Below are 10,558 nucleotides of genomic sequence, written 5' to 3'. Positions count from 1 at the left end.
AGCAGCGAGCAAAGGGTCAGAGCAGAGCGAGACTGCCGGAGCAGCGAGCAAAGGGTCAGAGCAGAGCGAGACTGCCGGAGCAGCGAGCAAAGGGTCAGAGCAGAGCGAGAATGAAGTAGCGAGTGGACTCTAAACTCACAAACGGGAGTACAGGGACAACGAGTAGGAGTTAGGTACGGGATCAGATTCTGCAGGAAAAGGGAAGGTACGGACATAGAGAAAAACAGGTAACAGGCTAGGAGAGTATTCAGACAAGAACAGACACAGCAGCAAGATACAGGAGCGGCTCAGGGTATGCGGCCCCTAGAAGGCGGAACGAAAAGGCTAGGAGCGTGTTCAGACAGGAACAGGCAAGATACAGGAATGGGTCTAGGTATGCAGCCCCTAGAAGGCAGAAAGAACAGGCTAGGAGCGTGTTCACACTGGCCTGGAAATACAGCCTCCAGGATAGGCAGAAGACAACAGGCTAGAAGATAGTTCAGACAGGACACAGTTCAGACACGGGAACTGATACCGCAAGGCAGGAAGCATAGACAGGACCTGGCACATCAGTGACAGGAAGCCAACTGAAAGAACACAATGCTCAGGCATGGATTCCAGGGAGGAGCTGGGTTAAATACTAGGTGACAGACAGCAATAGGCTGAGGACGCACAAGGGGTGTGCCTTCAGCAGCTACAAGAAGCAGGAAGTGATCGGGCGCCGCCCTTAAGCAGCAGAAACAGAGGCAAGCAGACAGCATGGAGGGAAGCCAGGCTAGCAGACTGGACTGGAGATCAAGTGCGCGCTCTTGCACAGTGGGAGATGGACCGCTATGCAAGGACGCCGCCAGGTATGTTACAGTACCCCCCCCCTTACGCCCCCTCTTCTTCAGGCCTGCCAGAATGTTCCGCAGGGAATTCGAGGGCCAATCCTTCACTTCAAGGAGATCACTTCCTCTTTCCACAGGAAAAACTGGTCTCATCTGAGTAGCTAGGATGCTACCTCCTATCCAGCCATCCTCAGCAACAGACGAAACGGGTGGAGTACCAGGAACAGCACACAAGGAAGTCTCTCTCCACTTATCAGGTAGCACCCCAGAGGGTTCAGGAGACAGCTGGAAGTCCTCCGCCGGGTTGGAGGGGTGCAGAGACTCGGGGGTAACCTCTGCTTCGGGGTACATCTTGTCAAGCTCACAGGATGAAATGGGCAAGGTATCAGGTACAAGGTGTAGAAAAGTCACTGTCTCTTTGTTATCTGGTGGTACCCCGGAGGATTCAGGAAACAACTGGGGGTCCTCCGCCGGGTCGGAAGAGTGCAGAGACTCGGGGGTAACCTCTGCTTCGGAGTACACTAGGTCGGACTCGCTGGAAGAAGCGGGCGAGGTATCAGGTACCGAGTATAGGAGAGTCCCTGTCCATTCGCTATCAGGTAGCACCCCGAAGGGTTCAGGAGACAACTGGAGGTCCTCCGCCTGGTCGGAGGGGTGTAGAGACTCGGGGATAACCTCTGCTTCGGAGTACACTAGGTCGGACTCACTGGAAGAAGCGGCCGAGGTATCAGGTACCGAGTATAGGAGAATCTCTGTCCATTCGCTATCAGGTAGCACCCCGAAGGGTTCAGGAGACAACTGGAGGTCCTCCGCCTGGTCGGAGGGGTGTAGAGACTCGGTGATAACCTCTGCTTCGGAGTACACTAGGTCGGACTCACTGGACGAAGCGGGCGAGGTATCAGGTACAGAGTATAGGGAAGACTCTGTCCATTCGCTACCAGGTAGCACCCCGAAGGGTTCTGGAGACAACTGGAGGTCCTCCACCTGGTCGGAGGGGTGTAGAGACTCGGGGTTAACTACCGCTTTAAGGTACCCATTGTCAGGCTCACAGGACGGAGCAGACGAAGTATCGGGTACTGGGTGTAGGGAAGTCTCTCTCCATTTGTCATCAGGTGGTATCCCGGAGGATTCAGGAGGCAACAGGGGGTCCTCCGCCAGGTAGTAGAGATGCACAGACTTGGAGGTAATCACTGCTTCGGAGTACCCTTGGACAGGCTCACCGGGTAAAGTGGGTGAAGCATCAGATACCGGGTGCAGGAAGACCTCCTGTGTGGATTCTAGGTGGACAGAAGTCTCTTCGGGCAGGAGAACTGGTGCGCTACCCATGCACATTACCCGTCGGGGCTGCTCCGGGATACAGGGAAGTGAAGCTTCAGCACGGACTTCAAGGTTGGGGTCAGGAGGTCTTTGGGAGGACAGACCCTGGCGTGACGGCTTGCCTCTACGCCTAGCACATCTGGACTGCCTCTTGAGGTTGGGAGAAGTATTCCGGAGAGCGTAGTCATCCTGTGTGGATTCTGGGTGGGCAGTAGTCTCTTCGGGCAGGAGGACTAGTGCCCTACCCACATACATTACCCAACGGGGCTGCTCCTGGTTATTGGGAAGTGAAGCTTCAGCAGGAGCCTCCGGATTAGGGTCATCGAAGACCATTAGAAAGGCCACCAGGAAGGCCATTATGTCCAGGACGATAGGATCCTGTGCGTCCCATAGGGGGGTGATCCAATTCAAGGCATCACCCGCTAGGTAAGACATCATGAATCCCACCTTAGCCCGATCGGTGGGAAAACAAAGAGGGTAGAACTTGAAGTGTAGCATGCATTGCTCCACAAATGCACGACTCTGTCTTGGATCCCCATAGTACCGTGGCGGATCCGCAGGAACGGGTGCAGAAAGCTCCATCTGGACGGGTGCGAAATTCGCCTGGAACTCAGCTAGTAGAAAAAAAAAAAAAAATTTCTTCTAGATGCACGTATTCGCTGGAAAAGGTCTCAGAGAGCGAAGGCCGTGGGGCTCAACGGGAACCATGGCCTGAGCATGCTGTAATGCACACGCCCGGGCTGTGCGTGTATATGTAGTGATTCCACTGGATCATGCCGGAGAGTGAATGCCTGGAGGGGCGTAACTAAGTATCCACCCGATCCGACCAGGGTCGCACGACGGCATATGACGCCAGTGCACCAAGGAGGAACCGAGCAGAGGGACCAGGTGCTACTCCAGGACAGACCCCGGACACGGCTGTTGACCCACACAGGGGAATACAGGAACAGGCAGGTTAGGCTGGCACACAGACTACTGGGTATAGGCAGACATGGCTGGTATGCAGACTGGCGGATGCTGGTAAGCCTGACTGGTATGCAGGCAGGGAGGTACTGGCAGGTATGACAGGTTGGAGCACCGAGTGGATAGGACCCAGTACAGACTGGGACTCAGGAACAGAACCCCAGATGCGGTGGACAAACAGCAGAGTGAGGCCGCCCAGATGCGGCGAGCAAGAGCAGAACAAGACGAGACCGCCTGGAGCGGTGAGCGAGAGAAGAGCAGGACAAGGCCGCTTGGAGCGGTGAGTGAGAGGAGAGCAGGACGAGACTGCCGAAGCAGCGAGCAAAGGGTCAGAGCAGAGCGAGACTGCCGGAGCAGCGAGCAAAGGGTCAGAGCAGAGCGAGACTGCCGGAGCAGCGAGCAAAGGACCAGAGCAGAGCGAGACTGCCGGAGCAGCGAGCAAAGGGTCAGAGCAGAGCGAGACTGCCGAAGCAGCGAGCAAAGGGTCAGAGCAGAGCGAGACTGCCGGAGCAGCGAGCAAAGGGTCTGAGCAGAGCGAGACTGCCGGAGCAGCGAGCAAAGGGTCAGAGCAGAGCGAGACTGCCGGAGCAGCGAGCAAAGGGTCAGAGCAGAGCGAGACTGCCGGAGCAGCGAGCAAAGGGTCAGAGCAGAGCGAGACTGCCGGAGCAGCGAGCAAAGGGTCAGAGCAGAGCGAGACTGCCGAAGCAGCGAGCAAAGGGTCAGAGCAGAGCGAGACTGCCGGAGCAGCGAGCAAATGGTCAGAGCAGAGCGCGACTGCCGGAGCAGTGAGCAAGGCAGAGCAGGCAAGAACCGCCGGAGCGGTGAGCAAGGCAGAGCAGAGGGGACAGGGCTCTGATCACACGGAACAGACTGGAAGGGAAAGGCAGAACCAGGTACACACAGGATACTTGCACTGAAGTAGCGAGTGGACTCTAAACTCACAAACGGGAGTACAGGGACAACGAGTAGGAGTTAGGTACGGGATCAGATTCTGCAGGTAAAGGGAAGGTACGGACATAGAGAAAAACAGGTAACAGGCTAGGAGAGGTCTAGGTATGCGGCCCCTAGAAGGCGGAAAGAACAGGCTAGGAGCGTGTTCACACTGGACTGGAAATACAGCCTCCAGGATAGACAGAAGACAACAGGCTAGAAGATAGTTCAGACAGGACACAGTTCAGACACGGGAACTGATACCGCAAGGCAGGAAGCATAGACAGGACCTGGCACATCAGTGACAGGAAGCCAACTGAAAGAACACAATGCTCAGGCATGGATTCCAGGGAGGAGCTGGGTTAAATACTAGGTGACAGACAGCAATAGGCTGAGGACGCACAAGGGGTGTGCCTGCAGCAGCTACAAGAAGCAGGAAGTGATCGGGCGCCGCCCTTAAGCAGCAGAAACAGAGGCAAGCAGACAGCATGGAGGGAAGCCAGGCTAGAAGACTGGACAGGAGATCAAGTGCGCGCTCTTGCACAGTGGGAGATGGACCGCTATGCAAGGACGCCGCCAGGTATGTTACAATATACAGTGGGGAAAATAAGTATTAGATACGCTGCTGATTTTGCACCTTTTCTCACCTACAAAGTGTAACATACCTGGCGGCGCCCTTGCATGGTGGTCCATCTCCCACTGTGCAAGAGCGCACACTTGATCTCCAGTCCAGAATGTCTCTCTGGCTTCCCTCCATGCTGTCTGTTTGTGTCTGTTTCTGCTGCTTAAGGGCGGCGCCCGATCACTTCCTGCTTTTTGTACCTGCTGTGGGTCACACCCCTTGTGCGTCCTCAGCCTATTGCTGTCTGTCACCTGGTATATAACCCAGCTGCTCCAATCAATCCCTGCCTGAGCATTGTGTTTCATTCAGTGTGTGCTTGCACTCTGAAGGTGCCAGGTCCCGTTCTGTGTTCTCTTGTCTGCCTATCCTGGAGGCTGTATTTCCAGGCCTGTCTGAACACGCTCCTAGCCTGTTCCTCCCGCCTTCTAGGGGCCGATTACCTAGAACCGCTCCTGTATCTTGTCTGTCCTGTCTGAACTCGCTCCTAGCCTGTTCCTCCCACCTTCTAGGGGCCGATTACCTAGACCCGCTCCTGTATCTTGTCTGTCCTGTCTGAACACGCTCCTTGCCTGTTCGTCCCGCCTCTCTGGGGGCCGTATTCCCAGACCCGCTCCTGTATCCCGCTGCAGTGTCGGTCTCTTCCGTACACTCAGTTCCAGTCTGAACTCTCTCCTATCCTTTACCTGTTTTGCCTCTATGTCCGTTCCTTTCCTTTTTCTGCAGAGTCTGAACTCGTACCTAACTCCTGCTTGTTGTCTCTGTACTCCCGTTTGTGTGTTTGTGGTCCACTCGCTACTTCACTGCAAGTACCTTGTGGGTATCTGGCTCTGCCTTTCCCTTCCTGTCTGTTCCGTGTGAACAGAGCCCTGTTCCCCCTGCTCTGCTCTTGCTCACCGCTCCAGGCGGTCTTGTCCTGCTCTGCTCTTGCTCACCGCTCCAGGCGGTCTCGTCCTGCTCTTCTCTTGCTCACCGCTCCAGGCGGTCTCGTCCTGCTCTGCTCTTGCTCACCGCTCCAGGCGGTCTCGTCCTGCTGTGCTCTTGCTCACCGCTCCAGGCGGTCTCGTCCTGCTCTGCTCTTGCTCACCGCTCCAGGCGGTCTCGTCCTGCTCTGCTCTTGCTCACCGCTCCAGGCGGTCTCGTTCTGCTCTGCTCTTGCTCACCGCTCCAGGCGGTCTCGTCCTGCTCTGCTCTTGCTCACCGCTCCAGGCGGTCTCGTCCTGCCCTGCTCTCGCTCACCTCTCTGGGCGGCCTCACTCTGCTGTGTTTGTCTGCCCCATCTGTGGTTCTGTTCCAGAGTCCCAGTGTGTACTGGGTCCTATCCCGCCTGTGTTCCTACCTGCTAGTGCCTTCCTGTCTGCACTCTAGCCGTGCTTGCCTGTACCCCCCTGCCTGCATACCCGCCTGCCCGCATACCAGTCGTGCCTGCCTATTCCCACCAGTCTGTGTGCCAGCCTAACCTGTCTGTTCCTGTATTCCCCTGTGTGGGTCAACAGCCGTGTCCGGGGTCTGTCCTGGAGTAGCACCTGGTCCCTCTGCTCGGTTCCTCCTTGGTGCACTAGCGTCGTATGCCGTCGTGCGACCCTGGTCGGATCGGGTGAATACCTAGTTACGCCCCTCCAGGCATTCACTCTCCGGCACGGTCCAGTGGAATCACACGCACACGCCGCTCAGCCCGGGCGTGTGCATTACAGCATGCTCAGGCCATGGTTCCCGTTGAGCCCCACGGCCTTCGCTCTCTGAGACGTTTTCCAGCGAATACATGCATTAAAAATAAATAAATACAATTTTTTTTTCTCTAGCTGAGTTCCAGGTGAATTACGCACCCGTCCAGATGGATCTATCTGCTCTCGTTCCTGTGGATCCGCCACGTTACTATGGGGATCCAAGACAAAGTCGTGCATTTGTGGAGCAATGCATGCTACACTTCAAGTTCTACCCTCTATGTTTTCCCACCGATCCGGTTAAGGTGGCATTCATTATGTCTTACCTGGCGGGTGATGCCTTGGAATGGATCAACCCCCTATATGAAACACAGAATCCGATCCTTCTGGACCTAATGGCCTTCCTGGTGGCCTTTCTAATGGTCTTCGATGATCCTAACCCGGAGGCTCCTGCTGAAGCTTCACTTCCCAATATCCCGGAGCAGCCCCGATGGGTAATGTGTGTGGGTAGCGCAATAGTCCTCCAGCCCAATGAGACTACTGCCCACCCAGAATCCTCACAGGGTGACTACGCTCTCCGGAATACTTCTCCCAACCTCGAGAGGCAGTCCAGACGTGCTAGACGTAGAGGCAAGCCGTCACGCCAGGGTCTGTCCTCCCTGAGACCTCCTGACCCCAACCTTGAAGTCCCTACTGAAGCTTCATCTCCCTGTATCCCGGAGAAGCCCCAATGGGTAATGTGCGTGGGTAGTGCACCAGTTCTCCTGCCCGAAGAGACTACTGCCCATCCAGACTCCACACAGGAGAACTTCCTGCACCCGGCATCAGATGCTTCACCCACTTTAACCGGTGTGCATGTCCAAGGATGCTCCGAAGCTGTGATTACCTCAGAGTCTGTGCACCTCTACTACCTGGCGGAGGACCCCCAGTTGCCTCCTGAATCCTCCGGAATACCACTCGATGACAAATGGAGAGAGACTTCTCTACACCTGGTACTCGATACTTTGTCCACTCCGTCCTGTGAGCCTGACAATGGGTACCCCAAAGTGGTAGTTACCCCCGAGTCTCTACACCCCTCCGACCAGGCGGAGGACCTCCAGTTGTCTCCAGAACCCTTCGGGGTGCTACCTGGTAGCGAAAGGACAGAGACTCTCCTATACTCTGTACCTGATACCTCGCTCGCTTCGTCCAGTGAGTCCAACCTAGTGTACTCCGAAGCAGAGGTTACCCATGAGTCTCTACACCCCTCCGACCAGGCGGAGGACCTCCAGTTGTCTCCAGAACCCTTCGGGGTGCTACCTGGTAGCGAAAGGACAGAGACTCTCCTATACTCTGTACCTGATACCTCGCTCGCTTCGTCCAGTGAGTCCAACCTAGTGTACTCTGAAGCAGGGGTTACCCATGAGTCTCTACACCCCTCCGACCAGGCGGAGGACCTCCAGTTGTCTCCAGAACCCTTCGGGGTGCTACCTGGTAGCGAAAGGACAGAGACTCTCCTATACTCTGTACCTGATACCTCGCTCGCTTCGTCCAGTGAGTCCAACCTAGTGTACTCTGAAGCAGAGGTTACCCATGAGTCTCTACACCCCTCTGACCAGACGGAGGACCTCCAGTTGTCTCCAGAACCCTTCGGGGTGCTACCTGGTAGCGAAAGGACAGAGACTCTCCTATACTCTGTACCTGATACCTCGCTCGCTTCGTCCAGTAAGTCCAACCTAGTGTACTCCGAAGCAGAGGTTACTCCCGAGTCTCTACACCTCTCCGACCGGGCGGAGGACCTCCAGTTGTCTCCAGAACCCTTCGGGGTGCCACCTGGTGGTGAATGGACAGAGACTTTCCTATACTCGGTACCCGATACCTCGCCTGCTTCGTCCAGTGAGTCCGACCTAGTGTACTCTGAAGCAGATGTTTTCTCCGAGCCTCTGCACTCTTCTGACTCGGCGGAGGACCTCCAGTTGTTTCCTGAATCCTCCGGGGTACCACCAGATAACAAAGAGACAGTGACTTTTCCTCATCCTGTACCTGATAACCCGTCTATTTCTTCCTGTGAGCTTGACAAGATGTACCTCGAAGCAGAGTTTACCCCCGAGTCTCTGCTCCCCTCCAACCCGGTGGAGGACTTCCAGTTGTCTCCTGTACCCTCTGGGGTGCCACCTGAAAATATGTGGAGAGAGACTTCCTTGTGTGCTGTTCCTGGTACTCCACCCGTTTCGTCTGTTGCTGAGGATGGCTGGATAGGAGGTAGCATCCTAGCTAACCAGATGAGACCAGTTTTTCCTGTGGACAGTGGGAGTGATCTCCTTGAAGTGAAGGATTGGCCCTCGAATTCCCTGCGGAAGATTCTGGCAGGCCTGAAGAAGAGGGGGCGTAAGGGGGGGGTACTGTAACATACCTGGCGGCGCCCTTGCATGGTGGTCCATCTCCCACTGTGCAAGAGCGCGCACTTGATCTCCAGTCCAGAATGTCTCTCTGGCTTCCCTCCATGCTGTCTGTTTGTGTCTGTTTCTGCTGCTTAAGGGCGGCGCCCGATCACTTCCTGCTTTTTGTACCTGCTGTGGGTCACACCCCTTGTGCGTCCTCAGCCTATTGCTGTCTGTCACCTGGTATATAACCCAGCTGCTCCAATCAATCCCTGCCTGAGCATTGTGTTTCATTCAGTGTGTGCTTGCACTCTGAAGGTGCCAGGTCCCGTTCTGTGTTCTCTTGTCTGCCTATCCTGGAGGCTGTATTTCCAGGCCTGTCTGAACACGCTCCTAGCCTGTTCCTCCCGCCTTCTAGGGGCCGATTACCTAGACCCGCTCCTGTATCTTGTCTGTCCTGTCTGAACTCGCTCCTAGCCTGTTCCTCCCGCCATCTAGGGGCCGATTACCTAGACCCGCTCCTGTATCTTGTCTGTCCTGTCTGAACTCGCTCCTAGCCTGTTCCTCCCGCCTTCTAGGGGCCGATTACCTAGACCCGCTCCTGTATCTTGTCTGTCCTGTCTGAACACGCTCCTTGCCTGTTCGTCCCGCCTCTCTGGGGGCCGTATTCCCAGACCCGCTCCTGTATCCCGCTGCAGTGTCGGTCTCTCCTATCCTTTACCTGTTTTGCCTCTATGTCCGTTCCTTTCCTTTTTCTGCAGAGTCTGAACTCGTACCTAACTCCTGCTTGTTGTCTCTGTACTCCCATTTGTGTGTTTGTGGTCCACTCGCTACTTCACTGCAAGTACCTTGTGGGTATCTGGCTCTGCCTTTCCCTTCCTGTCTGTTCCGTGTGAACAGAGCCCTGTTCCCCCTGCTCTGCTCTTGCTCACCGCTCCAGGCGGTCTCGTCCTGCTCTGCTCTTGCTCACCGCTCCAGGCGGTCTCGTCCTGCTCTGCTCTTGCTCACCGCTCCAGGCGGTCTCGTCCTGCTCTGCTCTTGCTCACTGCTCCAGGCGGTCTCGTCCTGCTCTGCTCTTGCTCACCGCTCCAGGCGGTCTCGTCCTGCTGTGCTCTTGCTCACCGCTCCAGGCGGTCTCGTCCTGCTCTGCTCTTGCTCACCGCTCCAGGCGGTCTCGTCCTGCTCTGCTCTTGCTCACCGCTCCAGGCGGTCTCGTCCTGCTCTGCTCTTGCTCACCGCTCCAGGCGGTCTCGTCCTGCTCTGCTCTTGCTCACCGCTCCAGGCGGTCTCGTCCTGCCCTGCTCTCGCTCACCTCTCTGGGCGGCCTCACTCTGCTGTGTTTGTCTGCCACATCTGTGGTTCTGTTCCAGAGTCCCAGTGTGTACTGGGTCCTATCCCGCCTGTGTTCCTACCTGCTAGTGCCTCCCTGTCTGCACTCTAGCCGTGCTTGCCTGTACCCCCCTGCCTGCATACCCGCCTGCCCGCATACCAGTCGTGCCTGCCTATTCCCACCAGTCTGTGTGCCAGCCTAACCTGTCTGTTCCTGTATTCCCCTGTGTGGGTCAACAGCCGTGTCCGGGGTCTGTCCTGGAGTAGCACCTGGTCCCTCTGCTCGGTTCCTCCTTGGTGCACTGGCGTCGTATGCCGTCGTGCGACCCTGGTCGGATCGGGTGAATACCTAGTTACGCCCCTCCAGGCATTCACTCTCCGGCACGGTCCAGTGGAATGACACGCACACGCCGCTCAGCCCGGGCGTGTGCATTACACAAAGAATGGAGAGATCTGTAATTTTTATCGTAGGTCACTTCACCTGAGAGAGACAGAAACTAAAATAAATCCAGAAAATCACATTGTAGGATTTTTACATAATTAATTTGCATTTTATTGCATGAAATA

The sequence above is a fragment of the Phyllobates terribilis genome, unplaced genomic scaffold (assembly GCF_046119375.1).
Source record: "Phyllobates terribilis strain yellow unplaced genomic scaffold, ASM4611937v1 Scaffold_11__3_contigs__length_659146591, whole genome shotgun sequence".
In the NCBI taxonomy this organism is placed as follows: Eukaryota; Metazoa; Chordata; class Amphibia; order Anura; family Dendrobatidae; genus Phyllobates; species Phyllobates terribilis.
The sequence above is the reverse complement of the archived record's forward strand: the minus strand, read 5'-3'. Positions refer to the sequence as shown.